The sequence below is a fragment of the Ranitomeya variabilis genome, chromosome 3 (assembly GCF_051348905.1).
Source record: "Ranitomeya variabilis isolate aRanVar5 chromosome 3, aRanVar5.hap1, whole genome shotgun sequence".
NCBI classification, from domain to species: Eukaryota; Metazoa; Chordata; class Amphibia; order Anura; family Dendrobatidae; genus Ranitomeya; species Ranitomeya variabilis.
In genome coordinates this window covers 559,559,296-559,582,929 of record NC_135234.1, presented here as the reverse complement: position 1 = coordinate 559,582,929, position 23,634 = coordinate 559,559,296, and the positions used below count along the sequence as shown (strand labels likewise).

Sequence of the window (23,634 nt, the reverse complement as noted above, 5' to 3'; positions counted from 1 at the left end):
GCTAGGGTTAGGGCTAGGGTTAGGGCTAGATTTAGGGCTAGGGTTAGGGCTAGGGTTAGGGCTAGGGTTAGGGTTGGGGCTAGGGTTAAGGCTACAGTTAGGGTTGGGGTTAAAGTTAGGGTTAGGGCTAAAGTTAGGGTTTGGGTTTGGATTACATTTACGGTTGGGAATAGGGTTGGAATTAGGGTTAGGGGTGTGTCTGGGTTAGAGGTGTGGTTAGGGTTACCGTTGGGATTAGGGTTAGTGGTGTGTTTGCATTAGGGTTTCAGTTATAATTGGGGGGTTTCCACTGTTTAGGCACATCAGGGGCTCTCCAAACGCGACATGGCATCCGATCTCAATTCCAGCCAATTCTGCATTGAAAAAGTAAAACAGTGCTCCTTCCCTTCCGAGCTCTCCCGTGTGCCCACACAGGGGTTTACCCCAACATATGGGGTATCAGAATACTCAGGACAAATTGGACAACAACTTTTGGGGTCCAAGTTCTCCTGTTACCCTTGGGAAAATACAAAACTGGGGGCTAAAAAATAATTTTTGTGTGAAAAAAAAGGATTTTTTATTTTCACGGCTCTGCGTTATAAACTGTAGTGAAACACTTGGGGGCTCAAAGTTCTCACATCACATCTAGATAAGTTCCTTGGGGGGTCTAGTTTCCAATATGGGGTCACTTGTGGGGGGTTTGTACTGTTTAGGTACATTAGGGGCTCTGCAAATGCAATGTGACGCCTGCAGACCAACCCATCTAAGTCTGCATTCCAAATGATGCTCCTTCCCTTCCGAGCTCTGCCATGCGCTCAAACGGTGGTTACCCCCAACATATCAGGTGTCAGCGTACTCAGGACAAATTGGACAACAATGTTTAGGGTCCAATTTCTCCTGTTACCCTTGGAAAAATACAAAACTGGGGGCTAAAATATAATTTTTGTGTAAAAAAAATTTTTTTTATTTGCACGGCTCTGTGTTATAAACTGTAGTGAAACACTTGGGGGTTCAAAGCTCTCACAACACATCCAGATGAGTTCCTTAGGGGGTCTACTTTCCAAAGTGGTGTCACTTGTGGGGGGTTTCTACTGTTTAGGTACATTAGGGGCTCTGCAAATGCAATGTGACGCCTGCAGACCATTCCATCTAAGTCTGCATTCCAAATGGCGCTCCTTCCTTTCCGAGCCCTTCCATGCACCCAAACGGTGATTCCCCCCACATATTGGGTATCAGCGCACTCAGGACAAATTGGACAACAACTTTCGGGGTCCAATTTCTCCTGTTACCCTCGGAAAAATACAAAACTGGGGGCTAAAAAATAATTTTTGTGGGAAAAAAGTTTTGTTTTATTTTTACGGCTCTGCATTATAAACTTATGTAAAGCCCTTGGTGGGTCAAAGTGCTCACCACACCTCTAGATAAGTTCCTTAGGGGGTCTACTTTCCAAAATGGTGTCACTTGTGGGGGGTTTCAATGTTTAGGCACATCAGTGGCTCTCCAAACGCAACATGGCGTCCCATCTTAATTCCTGTCAATTTTGCATTGAAAAGTCAAACGGAGCTCCTTCCCTTCCGAGCTCTGCCATGCGCCCAAACAGTGGTTTACCCCCACATATGGGGTATCAGCGTACTCAGGACAAATTGTTCAATAACGTTTGGCATCCATTTTCTCCTGCTACCCTTGGTAAAATAAAACAAATTGGAGCTGAATTAAATTTTTTGTGAAAAAAAGTTAAATGTTCATTTTTATTTAAACATTCCAAAAATTCCTGTGAAACACCTGAAGGGTTAATAAACTTCGTGAATGTGGTTTTGAGCACCTTGAGGGGTGCAGTTTTTAGAATGGTGTCACACTTGGGTATTTTCTATCATATAGACCCCTCAAAATGACTTCAAATGAGATGTGGTCCCTAAAAAAAAATGGTGTTGTAAAAATGAGAAATTGCTGGTCAACTTTTAACCCTTATAACTCCCTAACAAAAAAAAAAATTGGTTCCAAAACTGTGCTGATGTAAAGTAGACATGTGGGAAATGTTACTTATTAAGTATTTTGTGTGACATATCTCTGTGATTTAATTGCATAAAAATTCAAAGTTGGAAAATTGCGAAGTTTTCAACATTTTTGCCAAATTTCCGTTTTTTTCACAAATAAACGCAGGTAATATCAAAGAACTTTTACCACTATCATGAAGTACAATATGTCATGAGAAAACATTGTCAGAATCACTGGGATCCATTGAAGCGTTCCAGAGTTATAACCTCATGAATGGACAGTGGTCAGAATTGTAAAAATTGGCCCGGTCCATAACGTGCAAACCACCCTTGGGGGTAAAGGGGTTAAGGAAATCCTGAGTACGTCATCTTCTGGGGGCTCTTGAGCACTGGATTTGGGGAACACTTCTGTAAGTGATTAGTGCTATACGTCCTGTTCCAGTTATATGAGCATGATTGTTTTATAATTTATGTATTATTTATTTATTAATTATGCTTTGCTTATGTAGCACTATCTTATTCTGCAGCGCTTTACATAAATTATCATTGCTGTCCCCTATCAGTATGTTTTTGGAGTGTGGGAGGAAACCGAGGTACCCAGAGGAAACCCACTCAAACACAGGGAAAACATACAAACTCCTTGTAGATGTTGTCTATTGTGGCATTTCGAACCCAGGACCCCAGAGCTGCCTGCAGTGCTAACTACTGAACCACTGTGAAAAATAGTGTCCAATTCATTAACCTCTTGCTGCCATATGACGTCAAAAAATTAAAATCACCCCCTTTTGCTTAATTAAAAGTAAAACAATTAAAACATACACATATTTTCTATAGCTGCATTAATAAAAGTCAGATCTATCAAAATATAAAATAAATTAATTGGTAAACAGTGAAATGAGAAAAAAAATCAAAAGGCCAGAATTGCAGTTTTTTTGCTTGCCGCATCATTGCAATAAAATACAATAAGGCCATGTTCACACTTTGCGGGTTTTACCGCAGATCCGCGGCGATTTTGATGCTGCGGGTCCGCAGCAGTTTCCATAGCGTTTACATTTACATGTAAACCCTAAGGAAACCGCAAACCGCTGTGCACATGCTGCGGGAAAAACCACGCAGAAACGCAGCGGTTTACATTCCGCAGCATGTCACTTCTTTGTGCAGAATCGCTGCGATTCTGCACACATAGGAAAGCATTGATCCGCTAACTTCCCGCATGGGGCTGTGCCCACGATGCGGGAAGTAAGCGGATAATGTGCAGATGGTACCCGGGGTGGAGGAGAGGAGACTCTCCTCCAGGCCCTGGGAACCATATTTGTGGTAAAAAAAAGAATAAAAATAAAAAATAATGCTATACTCACCTCTCAGCGCTGCACACGGCTGTCCGGTCTCAGGTTTGCTGTGCGAGCAGGACCTGCGGTGACGTCGCGGTCACATGACCATGATGACGCCGCGGTCACATGTGTTGTGAATTCCGTTCTCGAACTCCCTCCTGTGGTCATGAATGGTACTTCGGTGAGTTCTGTCCGTGGACTCCCTCTGGTGGCTGTGAGTGGAGCTGCTGGTTCTGAGATTCCTTCTCCAGCTGCCCTCGTTTAGGGCTAGGCTGGATTTTCTATTTAACTCCACTCAGATCGTTACTCCATGCCAGCTGTCAATGTTCTAGTACTGGTTCAGATCTCTCCTGGATCTTTCTGTGGACCTGTCTACTCCAGCACAAGCTAAGTTCCTGCTTGTTCATTTGTTACATATGGTTTTTCTTGCTAAGTTCTAGTCCAGCTTGCTATCATGAAACTGCCTGGCTATCTGGAAGCTCTGGGGGTGCAGGGTGGCACCACCGCATCGTGAGTCGGTGCGGGGGTATTTTTTGCACACTCTGCGTGGTTTTTGTAGCTTTTTGTGTTGACCGCAAAGATCCCTTTTCTATCCTCTATCTGTTTAGTTAGACTGGCCTCTCTTTGCTAAAACCTATTTCATCCTGTGTTTGTGATTTCCTCTTATCTCACAGTCAATACTTGTGGGGGGCTGCTTTTACCTTTGGGGAAATTTCTCTGAGGCAAGTGAGGCTTTGTTTCCTTTCTTTAGGGGTAGTTAGCTCTTAGGCTGTGAAGAGGCGTCTAGGCAGAGTCAGGCACACTCCACGGCTATTTCTAGTTGTGTTGATAGGAGTAGGGTTTGCGGTCAGCAGAGTTCCCATTTCCCCAGAGCTCATCCCGATTCCGTGTTTAACTATCAGGTCATTCCTGGTGCACCTAACCACCAGGTCCATAACACACATGACCGTGACGTCACAAAGGTCCTTCTCGCACAGCATCTTTGGAAACGGACCGCCGCGTGCAGCGCCGAGGAGATCTGGACGTCAGAGGGGGTGAGTATAATAATTTTTTTTTTATTTTTAACATTACTATTGATGCTGCATATGCAGCATCAATAGTAAAACCAAAGCCCGCAGCGGAAACCGCAAGACAAAACGTGATAAAACTGCAAGGATAACCGCAGCGGTTTTGCCCTGCAGATTTATCAAATCCGCTGTGGGAGAACCCGCAGGGACCCGAACCTACGTGTGCACATAGCCTAAGAGGCGAATAAAACATTGTATTTACCCCAAAATGGTATCAATTAAAAAATAAGTCCTCACACAGCCCCAAATCAAAAAATGTTTAAATTTTATGGGTCTCAAAAAATGGTGACAAAACCAAAAAGGTTTTTCTTCTAAATTTTCAAATTTTTTTTCACCACTTAACTTAAAACAACACTATATATGTTTCATATCTGTGTACTCGTAGTGAGTTGGAGAATCGTATTGTCAGGTCAGTTTTAATGTATAGTGAACATGGTAAGAAAAAAAATGTGGAATTGCACTTATTTTGCAAATTCAACGCACTTGCAATTTTTTCCCACTTTCCAGTGCATCACATGATAAAATGAAAGCTTTCAAAAGTACAACTCGTCCTGCAAACAACAGGTTGATAATAATACTGAAGGAAGTATTTTGATAATACCTTAATCCCTTGTGCTTAGTTATGACCTCTAAATGTCATACTTCTCGGTTTCATATGCAAATCTTTCATACAGTAGTCCTCAGTGTTTAGTAGAAATACTTTAATGAGCTCGTGTGTTCTTTTCCAGTTAATAGCATATACAGCAATATGAAATAAATGATGTATATCCTGTAAACATAACACGGCTTTTCAGATGTTTTCCATGTATCGATAACAGCGTGTGACTGAGGAGGTAAGCAAGGGATCATTAGGCAATGTAAATTAGGATGCTTCTTCTTCATGCATAACATCAGTAGACTTTGCGCAGATATTTGCTTAGAATGTTTAAAGAATAAATGATTATGGAAAATATGAAAAAAATGACCGGTATGAAAGACTTCCAATTAACAGAATATCAAATTGATCTTCAGATTTAATTATTAAGTTTGAAAAGTACTAGATGCAGTGACTCTAATATGAATATGACATGCAGCACAATAAGGGGCCATTATTATTTATATTAAATGGGAGAAGCCAATACATTTCAATTATATGTTGAAAAATGGGACATGGCTTTTACAAAAACTTTTTAGGAAACAGTGGTTGAAAATAATATAAAAAACAGCTCTATAGTCTTGTAATTGTTATATCTGCATTGGCAAAGAATAGCGACCCAGATGGAGCTCTCCCGGGGGAATCATTTTACTATACAAATCTCTGTGTAAAATTGTTTAACAGTATGTGGTATAATATTTGGCTTGCAAATGTTAAGACAGAGAAGCAATACATTGTTTCCATAATTTGTTTTAAGTGATACAATGGTTGTGTTTTTTGTGTCTATTCTAAGGAGCCTACCACATGCTTAAAATTCTTGACCTTAGGTTTATGTGTTCTCAGCAATAAGAAAATTGTACCATGTAAACTTATGACTTTAAAAAAGCATCAAAAAGTGCTTAAACGTCGGACTAGAAATGTACCATTACGGCGACAGCACATGTTACCTGTTTGTAATATGGTTCTGTTTGCTTAAAACAGAAGTGAACACAGTCATGCTACTAAACACCTGTTCAACAAAAATAACTTGAGGGCTTTTTTCTCCCTGAGAAAAATATGACCTTGAAATAACCTACACAACATTTACCTGTCAGCAAATTTCATTTATTTCCATTAGAAGAACAATATTTCATGTGTTAAAATCTGTCATCAATTTAAGGCCCTGTCCTCACAATGAGCTTTTCGATGAGTTTTTGACTCTGAGTATTTTTGCTGCATCAAACACGCAGCAATTTACAGTTCTACCAAACTGAATGAGATATACAGACACCTCTTGCCCCTGTGCTTCTTATATATGCTGCGTACATTCACCTGTGTTGCGTGTTTCAAATTCACAACAATTTTTCTTACTCATGTCTTGAGTTTTCTGTGCTAAGTTTCCCCATAGACTTGCATTAGACGCGAAAAGTAAAAAGTAAAAAACGCACATGCATTTTTAATGTGTTTTCACTGTGGAAATACATCAAACACATGTTATCAGCACGTGATTGCATTAATAAAGTTTTGTCAAAGTCAAACACCAGAAGTATCAAAAAGAAAACAGCTTTATTTAAAACATGGCTTACCAACAAGAGACAAAAAAAGCAAAAACGTCAAAAATGTGATAAAATAAAATACATGTTAAAAAAACGCACTTATAGAGGCAATGAAAAATATGCAGGTAGCCTAATTTACTTAATAAATGCAGAAAAGGTGCAGAAAATCTGCAACATCAAAACTCACCAAAAGCTCACTGTGAAAACATAGCCTTAAGTCAACATTACTGTTTTGGAAATCCTCTTGTAAACATTTGGCAGTGATGAGTGAACGTGCTTGGATAATGTGGTATCTGAGCATGCTCGGGTGTTATCCGAGTATCTTGGGCGTGCTTGTATAATATGTTTGAGTCCCTGTGAGTTAATTTTCTCCTGTTACCCTTGTGAAAATTAAAAATGGGGCTAAAGTAAACATTTTTGAGAAAATAGGTAAAATGTTCATTTTTTTCCATCCACGTTGCATTAATTTCTTTGATGCACTTGAAAGTTTTATAAACTTTGTGAATGTGGTTTTGAGTAGTTTGAGGGATGCAGTTTTTAGATTGTTGTCACTTTTGGATATTTTCTGTCTTATAGGCCCCCAAAATCACTTCAAATGCGATGTGGTTCCTTAACAAAATGGTTTTGTAAATTTTGTTGGAAAAATTAGTATTTGCTGATCAACTTCAACCCTTCTAAATTCCCAACAAAAAGTATTAAGTCAAGTAGATAATTTTATTTATTAACTATTTGTGTGACATAACTCTCTGGTCATAAGATTTAAAAGGTTGAAAAATGTGAAATTTTAGGCATATTTCCGATATTTTTACAAATAAAAGCAAATCATATTGAACAAATATTACCACTATCATGAAGTGAAATATGTCATGAAGAAACAGTCTCAGATTCTATGGGATTCATTTAAGTGTTTCAAAGTTATTACCTCATAAATTGACACTGGTCACATTTCTAAAAAAGAGCCTTGAATATGAACATTAAACAAGAAAATACTTATATTCATCTCTCTGGTCCCTCTGCCCCTCGGCATCACTCATCCAATCCTTGTCACATCTTCTGATCACTGCCACTCAAGCTGAAAATCCTTGGGCATCTCACACTTAATCTGGACTTTTGGCTCTGATGAGGGCTGGGAAGGTTTTGTGCAAACAGGTGAAAGGTTACAGTTTATGTCATAACATTGCATATGAATGATCAGATCCTTCCCAGGTCTCAGAGCTAGAAGACACCTGGAGATTAAGTGAGGGCCAAAGCTCAACTATAAAGAAATAAGGGTGACAAAAGTTAAAATGTGCTTGTCATTTGTGGTCCAGCAATCTTTATAATAAGTAATGGTATTCAAGTAGATTTTTCAATCTAGACTCTATCTGTCCCCCAAATTACCCCAGATGGTGAAGATGCCTGGATCTCGTGCTTGGTTATGCTCCTATCTTAACCCTTAACTGTTTCCTCCCCCACCCAGGGAGATGTGAGGCCGAAGTGTATTGGAAAACTCTAACCATACAGACAGGGGTAAACAGACAGGGATAAAGGAAAACTACAATCATACAAATACACTCACAAAACAACAGAGTGGGAAACAGGGGAGGAATAAGAGGCACAAACCAAATAGGAGAGGATAAGGATAAACACAAATCAAACTCCACGCAGAAATCTCCTAATTCTCCAACCTCCCACTCCAAACACTGAACTTCTTCACCTCCCGACCAGGTAGTGGTAAACTATCAATGGTAACTCCCAAGTGCCAGTGCCAAGCATATATACCAGAGGGGAGTGACCAACACAGAACAGCTGAGTCAATTCAGGATGGAGAGCTCCAGGAGATAAACTGCACTGATTAACCCTTACATTGACAGAGCAAGGAAAACCTGCACTATTTAATAGGATGATGAAGCAGTTCTAATCAGTATAGGAGTTTGTATAAACAGACACTGCAATCTTCTGGCCCTTCTCTGTCACAATATCCTCATGACATAGAGTTGCATGAACCTGTCATAAGCCACTATCTGAATATCGCAGATATAAAGAGCTACTGAGTGAATAGAGAGTGTGGGAACAAATTATAAAGAGGACCAGATTCTGAAGGAAATTTAGGACGAGAGCTCATGGAACACTTAGGCTACTGAGGTAATAGGCCTGGCTAATGAAATATATTTTTATGGCACACTTGAAAATTGTGAAAACTAAATTGTATTAAATAGTGCATTCCATAGAACTGGTGTAACACTATTAAAAGCATATGAAACAGGAGCAGGATATTCAGATTTCCATCTTAGATCACTAACTGAACAGAGGGCATGGGTAGAGTGGTAGACAGATATGAGAAAGGAGATGTAGAGTGAACAATGGAAAACTCTGTGGGTGAGTGCTATAAGTTTATAAAAGCAATAGAAAAAATCTGGCAATCCCAAAGGAAAAATATTTTAGTTTAGACTTCACATTTAATGAAAATCTATTAAAAACATGTTGAAGTGGGATATGAAAAAGGGACATAGAAAATTGGAGAAAGGATGACATGTTTTGAACCTACAGATGCGTCATCCTTTCTGTAATTTTTTGTGTTCCTTTTTCCTATTCCCCTTCATCTTGATTTTACTGGGTTTTCATAAAATGTGAAATTACAACTACAATATTTAACCTTTGGGATTGCTGTATTTTTTCTATTGCTTTTGTGCCTCATCCATCCTCCATCTGGAAATGTTTCCTTTTGTGCATCCCTTCCGCGATTGAAACATGTCGGGGCTACATTACACTTTGGAAGAGCTGATGATAAGTATTGTTTTCCTTGGGTGATACGTTTTTATTGCATTCTATTATGGTGGTCAACTAGTGCAATTATTGTCACAGACCATGATTTCTACATTCTGAATTGAAGAAGGGAGCGTTTAGTAAGAGGGAGAATGATTAATACTTAATTGCTGTAGTCCAAATGTGAATGAATTAGAACAAAAATAAGAATTTTAGCTGATTGCATGGTAAGAAAAAAACAGATTCTGGCTTTGTTTTTGAGGTTCAAGTGATGTGAGAAGGTAGATGAAGGCAGTGAAGAAAATATCTCAGTCAAATATAACCACAAGAAATCAGGGGTGTTCTGCGCTATGGTAGAACCACGCATGGAAATGGTAATATCAGGTTATGGTCGGTCTGAAGAGGAAGGAAACAAAAGTTCAGTTTTTGAAATTTTCAGATACAAGGAGATAATGTTAGAACATTGGACAGACAATCACTGGTGTTTTGTAGTTGTGAAGGGGTGATGTCAGGAGAAGATGTGTAATTTTGGGTGTCATCATCATAGAAATGATAATAAAAACCAAATCTGCTGAACATTTGTCCAAAAATTATGGAGAATAAAGAAAAGATGAGAGAACCTAGTATTAAACGCTGAAAAACCCTAATCATAAGGAAATGGAGAGGGAGAAGAGCCAGCAACTGATACACAGATCGAGTGGTCAAAGAGGTAAGAGGGAGCCAAGAGACAGACAGTATCCTTGAGGCCGATAGAGCAGAGCTTAGTGAGAAGGGGTTGGTTATTCTTAGTGTCAAATATTGATTGAATAGAATAAAAAGAGAGTAGAGACCTTTAGATTTAGCTTGTTAGAAAATTGTTAGAGACTTTAATAAGTGCAATTTCTGTTGAATGTACAGAGCAGAAAGCAGATTGTAAGGTGTGAAGATGACAGTTTAATGTATTTGTGAATGTTTCAAAGGTAAAAAGTGAACTTGATGGAGTGTGAGTGAGAAGGGGATTCATGCTATTATGGAATTGGTAGAAAATTTCCTGTCAGACTTGGTTATTTATTTCACTGAAACAATTGGTCAGATTGACTGCACTGAGTTTGGTGATATAGATCAGCAGTTTAGTACTGAAAACGGAGTGAAAAGTGACAAGAGATGCTTTGGATTTTCAAATAGTGAAGAAATTAGGGTGGTGAACGAAGATTGCTTGGCAATATGAATGGCAGAGTGAACTATTTTAACCATACATAAAGTGGGTGAAGTCTTCTGCCAAATGTGATATTCTACACAGATGTTTAATACATCTGGAGCACTGCTGGAGAAAATGTGCTTACAACATATGATAGGGTTGCCAGGTTGCATTTTTTTTCCTAAGTTGCCAGGTATTTATGACATTCAGATCATTGCATGTGCTACATCTAGTGGTGTCCTGAGTGGTTTGTCAAATAATAATGGTAAAGGAAAAAGGTTGTGATCAGAGTGCTGGAGAGCAGTGGTGCAATATGTTGAGCAAAGTTGGAAGAAGACCAGGTCCAGCATATACCCATCTTCGCATGTGCTACATGTAGTGTTGTCCTGAGTGGTTTGTTAAATATTAATGGTAAAGGAAAGAAGATTACATAGTTACATAGGTTGAAAAAACCTAGGACCATCAAGTTAATCTTTTCCACCAATTGTACATTTCATCACTAGGTTGTGTTCAGAGAGCTGAAGAGGAGTGGTACAATATATTGAGCAAAGTTGGAGGAAGACCAGGTCCACTGTATACGTATCCGCATGCATCATAATATTAGTAAGCTCGAAAGACCTGCAGTGGGTACGGAAAGTATTCATACCCCTTTAAATGTTTCACTTTTTCTCATTGCAGCCATTTGGTAAATTCAAAAAAGTTCATATTTTTTCTCATTGATGTATACTCTGCCCCCCATCTTGGCTGAAAAAAAACACAAATGTGGATATTTTTGCAAATTTATTAAAAAAGAAAAACTGAAATACCACATGGTCATAAGTATTCAGACCCTTTGCTCAGACACTCATTTTTAAGTCCAATTCTGTCTATTTACTTGTGATCCTTCTTGAGATGGTTCTACTCCTTCATTAGTGTCCAGCTGTGTTTAATTAACCTGATAGGACTTGATTTGGAAAGGCACACACCTGTCTATATAAGACCTCACAGCTCTCAGTGCCTGTCAGACCAAAAGAGAATCATGAGGTCAAAGGAACTGGCTAAGGAGCTCGGAGACAGAATTGTGGCAAGGCACAAATCTGGTCATGGTTACAACAGAATTTCTGCAGTACTCAAGGTTCCTAAGAGCACAGTGGCCTCCATAATCCTAAAATGGAAGACGTTTGGGACGGCCAGAAGTCTTCCAAGACCTGGTCGTCCAGCCAAACTGAGCAATCATGCGAGAAGAGCCTTGGTTTGAGAGGCAAAGAAGAAACCCAAGATCACTGTGGCAGAGCTCCAGAGATGCAGTAGGGAGATGGGAGAAAGTTCCACAAAGTGAACTATCACTGCAGCCCTCCACCAGTCAGGCCTCTATGGCAGAGTGGCTGGACGGAAGCCTCTCCTCAATGCAAGACATATGAAAGCCGCCTTAGAGTTTGCTAAAAAACATATGAAGGACTCCCACACTATGAGAAATAAGATTCTCTGGTCTGATGAGACAAAGATAGACCTTTGTGGTGATAATTCTAAGCGGTATGTGTTTAGAAAACCAGGCACTGCTCAAAACCTGCCCAAGGCAATCCCAATAGTGAAACACGTTGTTGGCAGCAACATTCTATAGGGGTGTTTTTCAGCTGCAGCGACTGTATGACTGGTAGCCTTTGAAGGAAACATGAATGTGGCCAAGTACAGAGATATCCTGAATGAAAACCTCTTCCAGAGTGCTATGGATCTCAGACTTGGCCGAAGATTGACCTTAAGACAAGACAATGACCCGAAGCACACAGCTAAAATAGCAAAGACGTGGCTTCAGAACAACTCTGTGACCATTCTTGACTGGCCCAGCCAGAGCCCTGACTTAAACCCAATTGAACATCTGTGGAGAGACCTGAAAATGGCTGTCCACCAATGTTCACCATCCACCCTGACGGAACTGAAGAGGATCTGCAATGAAGAATGGCAGAGGATCCCAAAAATCAAGGTGTGAAAAACTTATTGCATCATTCCCAAGAAGACTTATGGCTGTACTAGGTCAAAAGGGTGCTTCTACTCAATACTGAGTAAATGGTCTGAATACTTATGAACATGTGATCTTTCAGTTTTTCTTTTTTAATATAATTTGCAAAAATTTCTACATTTCTATTTTTTTTTCAGTCAAGATGGGGTGGAAAGTGTACATTAGGCCGGGGTCACACTACAGAGTAATACGGATGAGTGTTAAGCGAGAAAAAAATCGCATAGCACTCGGACCAATGTTAATCTATGGGGCAGCTCCCATCATCCATTTTTTTCTCATCCGTATTACACTTGAGAGTGAAATCGCAGCATGCTGTGATTGTCCGCGTAGCTCAGCTGAGAAACGCCAATGCAAGTCTATGGGTGGGAGAAAAAATCGCACAGCACACGGACCAACAGTGTGACTTGTGAGATAATCTCAGGCATTTGGCAGGTAACAGGAAAGGCTCAGCCATTATTTGCTCATTTTGCAAGTGTGTGAGAAAATCTCACAATACGGATGAGATACGGATGACACATGGATACTTTTTTGAGAAATAATTGCATCCTCGCATTGCACACGGATGAGATACGGATCAGCATATGGTTAACATTTGTGTGATTCTCAGCAGACATAATCGGACAGATTTTTTATACATTGTGTGTGACCACGGCTTTAATGAGACAAAAAAATTAACTATTTTGAATTTACCAAATGGCTGCAATGAAACAAAGAGTGAAAAATGTAAAGGGGTATGAATACTTTCTGTACCCTCTGTATACAGGAAATTACAGATAAAAGGCGTGTATCAGATGAAGAGAGTGGATTACCAATTGCCCCCCTTCTTCCAAGAGCCATAACTTTTTTATTTTTCTGTCAATAAGGCCATGTAAAGGTTTTTTCGTGGAACGAAGTGTACTTTTGAACTACGCCATTGGTTTTATTATAAGGGAAGTAATGGTGTGCGCTCAGGTCAAAAGCAAGGAGGTGCTGGTAAAACAGACCATGTGGTCCAAGCAGTCATGTATCAAAAAATTACCGCACACTCAACACACTCAGAACTGATATGATGCAAAAGTATTTTACAAGTTTATTGTGTTCACAAACCAGGATGCCACAAAGAAAAATGTGCAGATAGAAACCCAACGTTTCGACCCTCCCGGGTCTTATTCATGGGGTTACTACGGAAATAAAGAAACAAAATTTAAATCTAGCAACATCAACAAAGGTAAAGACAATGATGTATCATGTGAATAGACTAAAATACACACACCAATATGTAAAATATAGACAAGCAAACATAAATGATATCTACAAATATGTACAAAAAGAGGAGCCAGAGATGGTTAGAGACTACTAGTAAAGAGCAACAATCTTTGCTTCAAAACATCTACGGCATTGATCGGAGTAGTAGGTACTGGGAATAAGAGACGAAGCATAAGCTAGTTACCTTGGTGCACGATTAGATACATATACGAGTGGCAAGCGTGGGGCAGGAGGATAAATCCCTTGGCATGTAAACTGTTGGTGTGATGTATAATGGGATAGCAGGGTTACATATACTGTAGATACACATGAATTAAATATATGGTGTGTCAAGATATATCAACAAGGACCCAAGTCGTCCCTGATGTAGTTGGTCATGTTAGGGGGGCATAATAGCAAAGATGCGATTTACAGGGTAGCGGATTGATTCCCAGGCAATTAGTTAGTTAGTGCCATTACCTTGACAGGGAATAAGCTGGGGACATATAGATTCTCAATAAGGCGTAGTAGTCAAATACTGTTATGACCCCAATGGCGAGGGTCTCAGAGGAACGTGGAAGTCTGCAGAATACAAAAATCCAGCTCATAGGGCAGTGGTAACTGGGTTGACCATATATCTACTCCTAACGCCAACACTAGAAGTAGCCGGGGATCATTCCTACGTTGATTCTAGATGACACGCGCCAGCCGGAGAATCTAGCTACCCCTAGTAGAGGAAAACAAAGACCTTTCTTGCCTCCAGAGAAGGGGACCCCAAAGCTGGATAGAAGCCCCCCACAAATAATGACGGTGAGGTAAGAGGAAATGACAAACACAGAAATGAACCAGGTTTAGCACAGAGAGGCCCGCTTACTGATAGCAGAATAAAGAAAGGTAACTTATATGGTCAACAAAAAACCCTATCAAAATCCACACTGGAAATTCAAGAACCCCCGAACCGTTTAACGGTCCGGGGGGAGAACACCAGCCCCCTAGAGCTTCCAGCAAAGGTCAGGATATAGATTTGGAACAAGCTGGACAAAAATACAAAACCAAAACAAATAGCAAAAAGCAAAAGGCAGACTTAGCTGATATAACTGGAACCAGGATCAGTAGACAAGAGCACAGCAGACTAGCTCTGATAACTACGTTGCCAGGCATAGAACTGAAGGTCCAGGGAGCTTATATAGCAACATCCCTAACTAACGACCCAGGTGCGGATAAAAGGAATGACAGAAAAACCAGAGTCAAAAAACTAGTAACCACTAGAGGGAGCAAAAAGCAAATTCACAACAGTACCCCCCCCTTAGTGAGGGGTCACCGAACCCTCACCACGACCACCAGGGCGATCAGGATGAGCGGCATGAAAGGCACGAACTAAATCGGCCGCATGAACATCAGAGGCGACCACCCAGGAATTATCCTCCTGACCATAGCCCTTCCACTTGACCAGGTACTGAAGCCTCCGCCTGGAGAGGCGAGAATCCAAGATCTTCTCCACCACGTACTCCAACTCACCCTCAACCAACACAGGAGCAGGAGGCTCAGCAGAAGGAACTACAGGCACAATGTACCGCCGCAACAAGGACCTATGAAATACATTGTGAATAGCAAACGACACAGGAAGATCCAGACGAAAAGATACAGGATTAAGGATTTCCAATATCTTGTAAGGCCCAATAAAACGAGGTTTAAATTTGGGAGAGGAGACCTTCATAGGAACAAAGCGGGAAGAAAGCCATACCAAATCCCCAACGCGTAGTCGGGGACCCACACCACGGCGGCGGTTGGCAAAGCGCTGAGCCTTCTCCTGTGACAACTTCAAGTTGTCCACCACATGATTCCAGATCTGCTGCAACCTATCCACCACAGAATCCACCCCAGGACAGTCAGAAGGCTCCACATGACCCGAAGAAAAGCGAGGATGGAAACCAGAGTTGCAGAAAAAAGGCGAAACCAAGGTGGCGGAACTAGCCCGATTATTAAGGGCAAACTCAGCCAACGGCAAGAATGTCACCCAATCGTCCTGATCAGCAGAGACAAAACACCTCAGATAAGCCTCCAAAGTCTGATTGGTTCGCTCCGTCTGTCCATTAGTCTGAGGATGGAAAGCAGACGAAAACGACAAATCAATGCCCATCCTACTACAAAAGGATCGCCAGAACCTGGAAACGAACTGGGATCCTCTGTCTGACACAATATTCTCAGGGATGCCGTGCAAACGAACCACGTTCTGGAAAAACACAGGAACCAGATCGGAAGAGGAAGGCAGCTTAGGCAAAGGAACCAAATGGACCATCTTGGAGAAGCGATCACATATCACCCAGATAACGGACATGCCCTGAGATAGCGGAAGATCAGAAATGAAATCCATGGAGATATGTGTCCAAGGTCTCTTCGGGACAGGCAAGGGCAAGAGCAAACCGCTGGCACGAGAACAGCAAGGCTTAGCTCGAGCACAAGTCCCACAGGACTGCACAAATGACCGCACATCCCTTGACAAGGAAGGCCACCAAAAGGACCTGGCCACCAGATCTCTGGTGCCAAAAATTCCCGGGTGACCTGCCAACACCGAGGAATGAACCTCGGAAATGACTCTGCTGGTCCACTTATCCGGGACAAACAGTCTGTCAGGTGGACAAGACTCAGGCCTATCAGCCTGAAATCTCTGCAACACACGTCGCAGATCCGGAGAAATAGCTGACAAGATAACTCCATCTTTAAGAATACCAACAGGATCAGCGACTCCAGGAGCATCAGGCACAAAGCTCCTAGAAAGAGCATCGGCCTTCACATTCTTTGAACCTGGTAAATACGAGACAACAAAATCAAAGCGGGAGAAAAACAATGACCAGCGAGCCTGTCTCGGATTAAGGCGTTTAGCAGACTCGAGATACATCAGATTTTTGTGATCAGTCAAGACCACCACACGATGCTTAGCACCCTCGAGCCAATGACGCCACTCCTCAAATGCCCATTTCATGGCCAACAACTCCCGATTGCCCACATCATAATTTCGCTCGGCAGGCGAAAACTTCCTAGAGAAAAAGGCACAAGGTTTCATAACAGAGCAACCAGGGCCTCTCTGCGACAAAACGGCCCCTGCCCCAATCTCCGAAGCATCCACCTCAACCTGGAAGGGAAGTGAGACGTCAGGCTGGCACAAAACAGGCGCCGAAGTAAACCGGCGTTTCAACTCCTGGAAAGCCTCCACGGCAGCAGGAGCCCAGTTAGCTACATCGGAGCCCTTCTTGGTCATATCCGTCAAAGGTTTCACAATGCTAGAAAAATTAGCGATAAAACGACGGTAGAAGTTAGCGAAGCCCAAGAACTTCTGAAGACTCTTAACTGACGAGGGCTGAGTCCAATCAAGAATAGCTCGGACCTTGACTGGGTCCATCTCCACAGCAGAAGGGGAAAAAATGAACCCCAAAAAGGGAACCTTCTGTACACCAAAGAGACACTTTGAGCCCTTGACAAACAAAGAATTTTCACGCAAAATTTTAAAGACCAACCTGACCTGCTCCACATGCGAATCCCAATTATCAGAAAAAACCAAAATATCATCCAGATAAACAATCAAAAATTTATCCAGATACTTCCGGAAAATGTCATGCATAAAGGACTGAAAAACTGAAGGCGCATTGGAGAGCCCAAAAGGCATCACCAAGTACTCAAAATGACCTTCGGGCGTATTGAATGCGGTTTTCCATTCATCACCTTGCTTAATGCGCACAAGGTTGTACGCACCACGAAGGTCTATCTTGATGAACCACTTGGCACCCTTAATCCGGGCAAACAAGTCAGACAACAGCGGTAAAGGATACTGAAATTTGACAGTGATCTTATTTAAAAGCCGATAATCAATACAAGGTCTCAAAGATCCGTCCTTTTTTGCCACAAAAAAGAATCCCGCACCAAGAGGGGACGAAGACGGACGAATATGTCCTTTCTCCAGAGACTCCTTGATATATGAACGCATAGCGGTATGTTCAGGTACCGACAGATTAAACAGTCTTCCCTTAGGAAATTTACTGCCTGGGATCAAATCTATAGCACAGTCACAGTCCCTATGAGGAGGCAGTGCACTGGACTCAGACTCACTGAAGACATCCTGATAATCAGACAAATACTCCGGAACTTCCGAAGGCGTAGAAGAAGCAATAGACACAGGCAGGGAATCCCCATGAATACCACGACAGCCCCAACTTGAGACTGACATAGCCTTCCAGTCCAGGACTGGATTATGGGTCTGTAACCATGGCAGCCCTAAAACAACCAAATCATGCATTTTATGTAAAACCAGGAAACGTATCACCTCGCGGTGTTCAGGAGTCATGCACATGGTAACCTGTGTCCAATACTGCGGTTTATTTGCTGCCAATGGTGTAGCATCAATACCCCTAAGAGGAATAGGATTTTCTAATGGTTCAAGAGTAAAACCACAGCGCTTAGCAAATGAGAGATCCATGAGACTCAGGGCAGCACCTGAATCTACAAACGCCATGACAGGATAAGATGACAGTGAGCAAATCAAAGTTACAGACAGAATAAATTTAGGTTGCAAATTACCAACGGTGACAGGACTAACAACCTTAGCTATACGTTTAGAGCATGCTGAGATAACATGTGTAGAATCACCACAGTAGTAGCACAAGCCATTCCGGCGTCTATGAATTTTCCGCTCATTTCTAGTCAGGATTCTATCACATTGCATTAAATCAGGTGTCTGTTCAGACAACACCATGAGGGAATTTGCGGTTTTTCTATCACATTGCACCGAATTAGGTGTCTGTTCAGACAACACCATGAGGGAATTTGCGGTTTTGCGCTCCCGCAACCGCCGGTCAATTTGAATAGCCAGTGCCATAGTGTCATTCAGACCTGTGGGAATGGGAAAACCCACCATAACATTCTTAATGGCTTCAGAAAGGCCATTTCTAAAATTAGCGGCCAGTGCACACTCGTTCCAATGTGTCAGCACGGACCATTTCCGAAATTTTTGGCAATACACTTCAGCCTCGTCCTGCCCCTGAGACATAGCCAGCAAGGCCTTTTCTGCCTGAATCTCAAGATTGGGTTCCTCATAAAGTAAACCGAGCGCCAGAAAAAACGCATCAAGATCAGCCAATGCCGGATCTCCTGGCGCCAGCGAAAAAGCCCAATCCTGAGGGTCGCCCCGTAAGAACGAAATCACAATTTTTACTTGCTGAGCAGAATCTCCAGATGAACAGGGTCTCAGGGACAAAAACAATTTACAATTATTCACGAAATTCCTAAACTTAAACCTGTCTCCGGAAAACAGTTCAGGAATCGGTATTTTAGGTTCTGACCTAGGATTTCTGATAACATAGTCTTGTATGCCCTGCACACGAGTAGCCAGCTGGTCCACACTTGTAATCAAGGTCTGGACATTCATGTCTGCAGCAAGCATAGCCACTCTGAGGTAAAGGGGAAGAAGAAAAAAAAAAAAAAAAACTCAGAATCTTCTTTCTTATAATCCCTCTTCTGCAATGCATTAAACATTTAATACTGGCCTGGCAAACTGTTATGACCCCAATGGCGAGGGTCTCAGAGGAACGTGGAAGTCTGCAGAATACAAAAATCCAGCTCATAGGGCAGTGGTAACTGGGTTGACCATATATCTACTCCTAACGCCAACACTAGAAGTAGCCGGGGATCATTCCTACGTTGATTCTAGATGACACGCGCCAGCCGGAGAATCTAGCTACCCCTAGTAGAGGAAAACAAAGACCTTTCTTGCCTCCAGAGAAGGGGACCCCAAAGCTGGATAGAAGCCCCCCACAAATAATGACGGTGAGGTAAGAGGAAATGACAAACACAGAAATGAACCAGGTTTAGCACAGAGAGGCCCGCTTACTGATAGCAGAATAAAGAAAGGTAACTTATATGGTCAACAAAAAACCCTATCAAAATCCACACTGGAAATTCAAGAACCCCCGAACCGTCTAACGGTCCGGGGGGAGAACACCAGCCCCCTAGAGCTTCCAGCAAAGGTCAGGATATAGATTTGGAACAAGCTGGACAAAAATACAAAACCAAAACAAATAGCAAAAAGCAAAAGGCAGACTTAGCTGATATAACTGGAACCAGGATCAGTAGACAAGAGCACAGCAGACTAGCTCTGATAACTACGTTGCCAGGCATAGAACTGAAGGTCCAGGGAGCTTATATAGCAACATCCCTAACTAACGACCCAGGTGCGGATAAAAGGAATGACAGAAAAACCAGAGTCAAAAAACTAGTAACCACTAGAGGGAGCAAAAAGCAAATTCACAACAAATACAGAGGCCATCACGTTCGTGGTGGGCCTGTGGAAGATATATATATACCATAATCGTGAGGAGGTTAAAATCACCCATGTTGAGAGTTGGTTTGTCATACGATAGAAAGCATGCAAACAAGGCTCTAAAATGATTCAATAAATGGTTGGGTTTGTCAGGATAGTAATGCTCAATCACAACTAGCAGGGAGAAGGGGTGGAAATGTCTGACGGTGTGGATCTTCAGAGGGCAATGTAAGAAAGGGGATAACTTGAAAAGCACATTCTGACAAATTGAGTTAATAGAAAAATGTTGCTTATAATTAGTGTTGAGCGATACCATCGGATACTTGAAAGTATCGGTATCGGATAGTATCGGCCGATACCCGAAAAATATCGGATATCGCCGATACCGATACCCGATACCAATGCATTTCAATGGGACGCAAAGTATCGGAATGGTTCCCAGGGTCTGAAGGAGAGGAAACTCTCCTTCAGGCCCTGGGATCCATATTCATGTGTAAAATAAAGAATTAAAATAAAAAATATGGATATACTCACCTCTCCGGTGGCCCCTGGATCTTACGGCTGTAACCGGGAGCCTCTGTTCCTAAGAATGAGCACGTGAAGGGCCTTCGATGACGTCGCGGCTTCTGATTGGTCGCGTGACCGCTCATGTGACCGCTCACGCGACCAATCAGAAGCCGCGATGTCAGCCGCGACGTCATGGAAGGTCCTTCACGGGCTCATTCTTGGGAACAGAGGCTCCCGGTTACAGTGGTAAGATCCAGGGGCCACCGGAGAGGTGAGTATATGGATATATATGGATATACTCACCTCTCCGGCGGCCCCTGGACCTTACCGCTGTAACCGGGAGCCTCCGTTCCTAAGACTGAGCCCGTGAAGGACCTTCGATGACGTCGCGGCTGACGTCGCGGCTTCTGATTGGTCGCGTGAGCAGTCACATGAGCGGTCACGTGACCAATCAGAAGCCGCGACGTCATCGAAGGCCCTTCACGCGCTCATTCTTAGGAACGGAGGCTCCCGGTTACAGCGGTAAGATCCAGGGGCCACCGGAGAGGTGAGTATATCCATATTTTTTTATTTTAATTCTTTATTTTACACATGAATATGGTTCTGATACCGATTCCCGATACCACAAAAGTATCGGAACTCGGTATCGGAATTCCGATACCGCAAGTATCGGCCGATACCCGATACTTGCGGTATCGGAATGCTCAACACTACTTATAATGTGATCGAGCAGAAGTGGAGGTGATGTACAGTTGGTTTATCCAGGCATCAGTGAAACCCAGGAGGTTGAGATAGTTAGAAAGAAAGATGTCTTGAATGCAGGAGTGTTCCAGAAGCCACACATCAGAGAGATAGGAGTTGACTTGTAACAAATATTTTTTAAGGTTAGTAGGGATTCTTTGTGCAGCAGGAAAAGAATTACAACTGTAGCAGTACAAGCTGGGCCAAATTTTAGGGTCTATCTTCTGCAGCTAGGAGAAGGAAAATAGATTGAGTGAGCAGATGTTTCAAAGATGCTTTGTAATGTTGGAGTGGATCATTTTGAGTGTTGTAAGGATGTGAGAAGAGCATGTGAGCTGTACATAGGAGAAGAGAAGAAAAAGGGAATGTTGTGGACACAATAAAAAAAAATATGGAAATAAAACATTTTTTAGTTCAACTGGGAATAAGTTTGTTTAAATATCTTGCATAGATTCTCGGTTTTCTACCCCATCAAACTGTTATGTTTAACTGCTATGCACTTTGACAAATATGGTGCTTACACATATTCTGCACTTATGCATCTAAACATCTTACTGTTATACTTAGATAAGTAAATAAAAATTATTATATAATACTAAATTCTCCATTTGTATTGGCTAAGTGGTTGAGATACACAAACATTTTATTGGAGGGTAGTCATAGGGATTCATTATTTAAAAGTCTGATGAATCAACAATTTTGTTAAGTAACATGGCTCCAATGATTTAAAGTGTAGCAAAGCACACACATTTTGCCCCTTATCCCTCTCAAATCTCCCTGAGTTGAAAAACTCCATTAATTTATGCATGGGACCCATTACTAAGAAGGACATTAGATGATTGATTAATCCCAAACAGGAAAAAAATGAAGCTGAAATCAAGTAGATCAGAATAATATGGAACAAAATATTTCAAAGAAATATCAAAGATCATTACATTGGCTTAGTATAGCCATCCATATTCACTACAGTAGTGTTCTGCCTATGATTGCATATGATTGCTCAATACACAAATGTGAGCCTAGATTGCCTACACTAGTATAATTCTATATTTATCTCAGATGTTCCTCCTTGACGTACTAATGCTATAGGTGCCATTGTTTCTTCTTTTTTTCGCTTTTTTTCTTATGCTTTGATGCTGCATAGAAAATACATTTTAATACAAATGACATACTCCGTTAATTGGTTTGTGATCAAATTAATGACAAATCTTGATTTAGTCATAAATCAGCTTAAAAGTTTAATAGTTTCTCAGCTCACTCTTCAGCCTCCTGCACTTTAGTACATAGAGGCTGTAGAAGAAAATCAGACCAGAAATTCAAAGAAAACAAAAACAAACAAAGCATGCTTTTTAGTAAAAAAAAGCATGCATTTGGGTTAAATAATGCCCCATAATGTGCCCATAGCTATCAAATACAAATTGCCTCTGTGCTCAAGAGACTGGCCCTCGTGTGTTGTTATACATGATTCATGCGGATGATCGGAATATACTGCAACATTTCCCCTGAAGCTGTTGTTTCATGAGACAACCCCTTTAATAGCAGTGCTGTACTTCTAACACATAAACACTGACATTTTCGACATAACTATGTTGCAATATTTCACCTTAAATTAATACTTAATGCGAACAGAGCCAGAAATGGTTGTTATGCCCTAGCTTTTCCTAAAATAATAAAAAATGTAAAAACACTATAAAGTTACTTTTCTTTAGCTGATATGCGACTTGTGCCTGAAAGAAAATATTCCAGTGTTTTTTAAAAATGTCATGTTCTTTCTCTTCTCCTGCCGGCAGCAGCAGACATTCATGCAGTCCTTTGTAGTGACCTACAATAGAGTATCATATTATCCTGCTTTTTCATTTGGCTCTTGAAGTCTTGTTTTTATCGCTCAAACTATGGCGATGGTGCACTTTACTTTAGGCATGAGGTGATCAAATGAATCATTTGCTTTGGTAAAAATGCCATGTTGAGATTTTCTGAAATTAATTTAAAGGTAATTCTTCTGCTTCCATTAAAGGCTTGCTCTAACAAGATCTGGAAAGGCTAAGCCACCTTTTGTGTGAGCTTTGTAACAGTGTTTTAATGATAAATTCTGTCCTCTTTCCTGTCACTTTTAGAAGTGAGCATCCCTGCTGCAAGCTAAGAATCAGCGGGAGTGCATCACATAGACAGCATTGAAATGTGTGTGATCTTTGTTTCAGATGTCACTGGATCGCTGGCTGGCCATATGTATAAATTTAGAGAGAATAAGATGTTATTATATAAAAAGCATAAAATAGCTCCTGGAAAGTCTGTGCTGTCAAGAAAAAAAACACTCATTAAATGTAGTTCCATGGTTAGAGACAACTTTAAAAAGAATTTAATATTTATATACCATTTTATTCCTCAAGCGGATAT

The 23,634-nt window shown here is 41.3% G+C and overlaps 1 protein-coding gene across 2 annotated transcripts in view; it reads left to right on the top strand.

Annotated features, from left to right (window-relative positions):
* Nucleotides 1-23,634, top strand: part of SLITRK6 (SLIT and NTRK like family member 6) — an 85,289-nt gene that overhangs the window by 25,970 nt on the left and 35,685 nt on the right. The window contains exon 2 of one of the 2 annotated variants that reach the window (XM_077297176.1): nucleotides 5,100-5,204. The exons of the other annotated variant lie outside the window; for it this stretch is intronic. The gene's annotated coding sequence lies outside the window, so the exon portion shown is untranslated. The remainder of the gene's footprint in view (nucleotides 1-5,099; nucleotides 5,205-23,634) is intronic. 2 annotated transcript variants of the gene reach the window in all.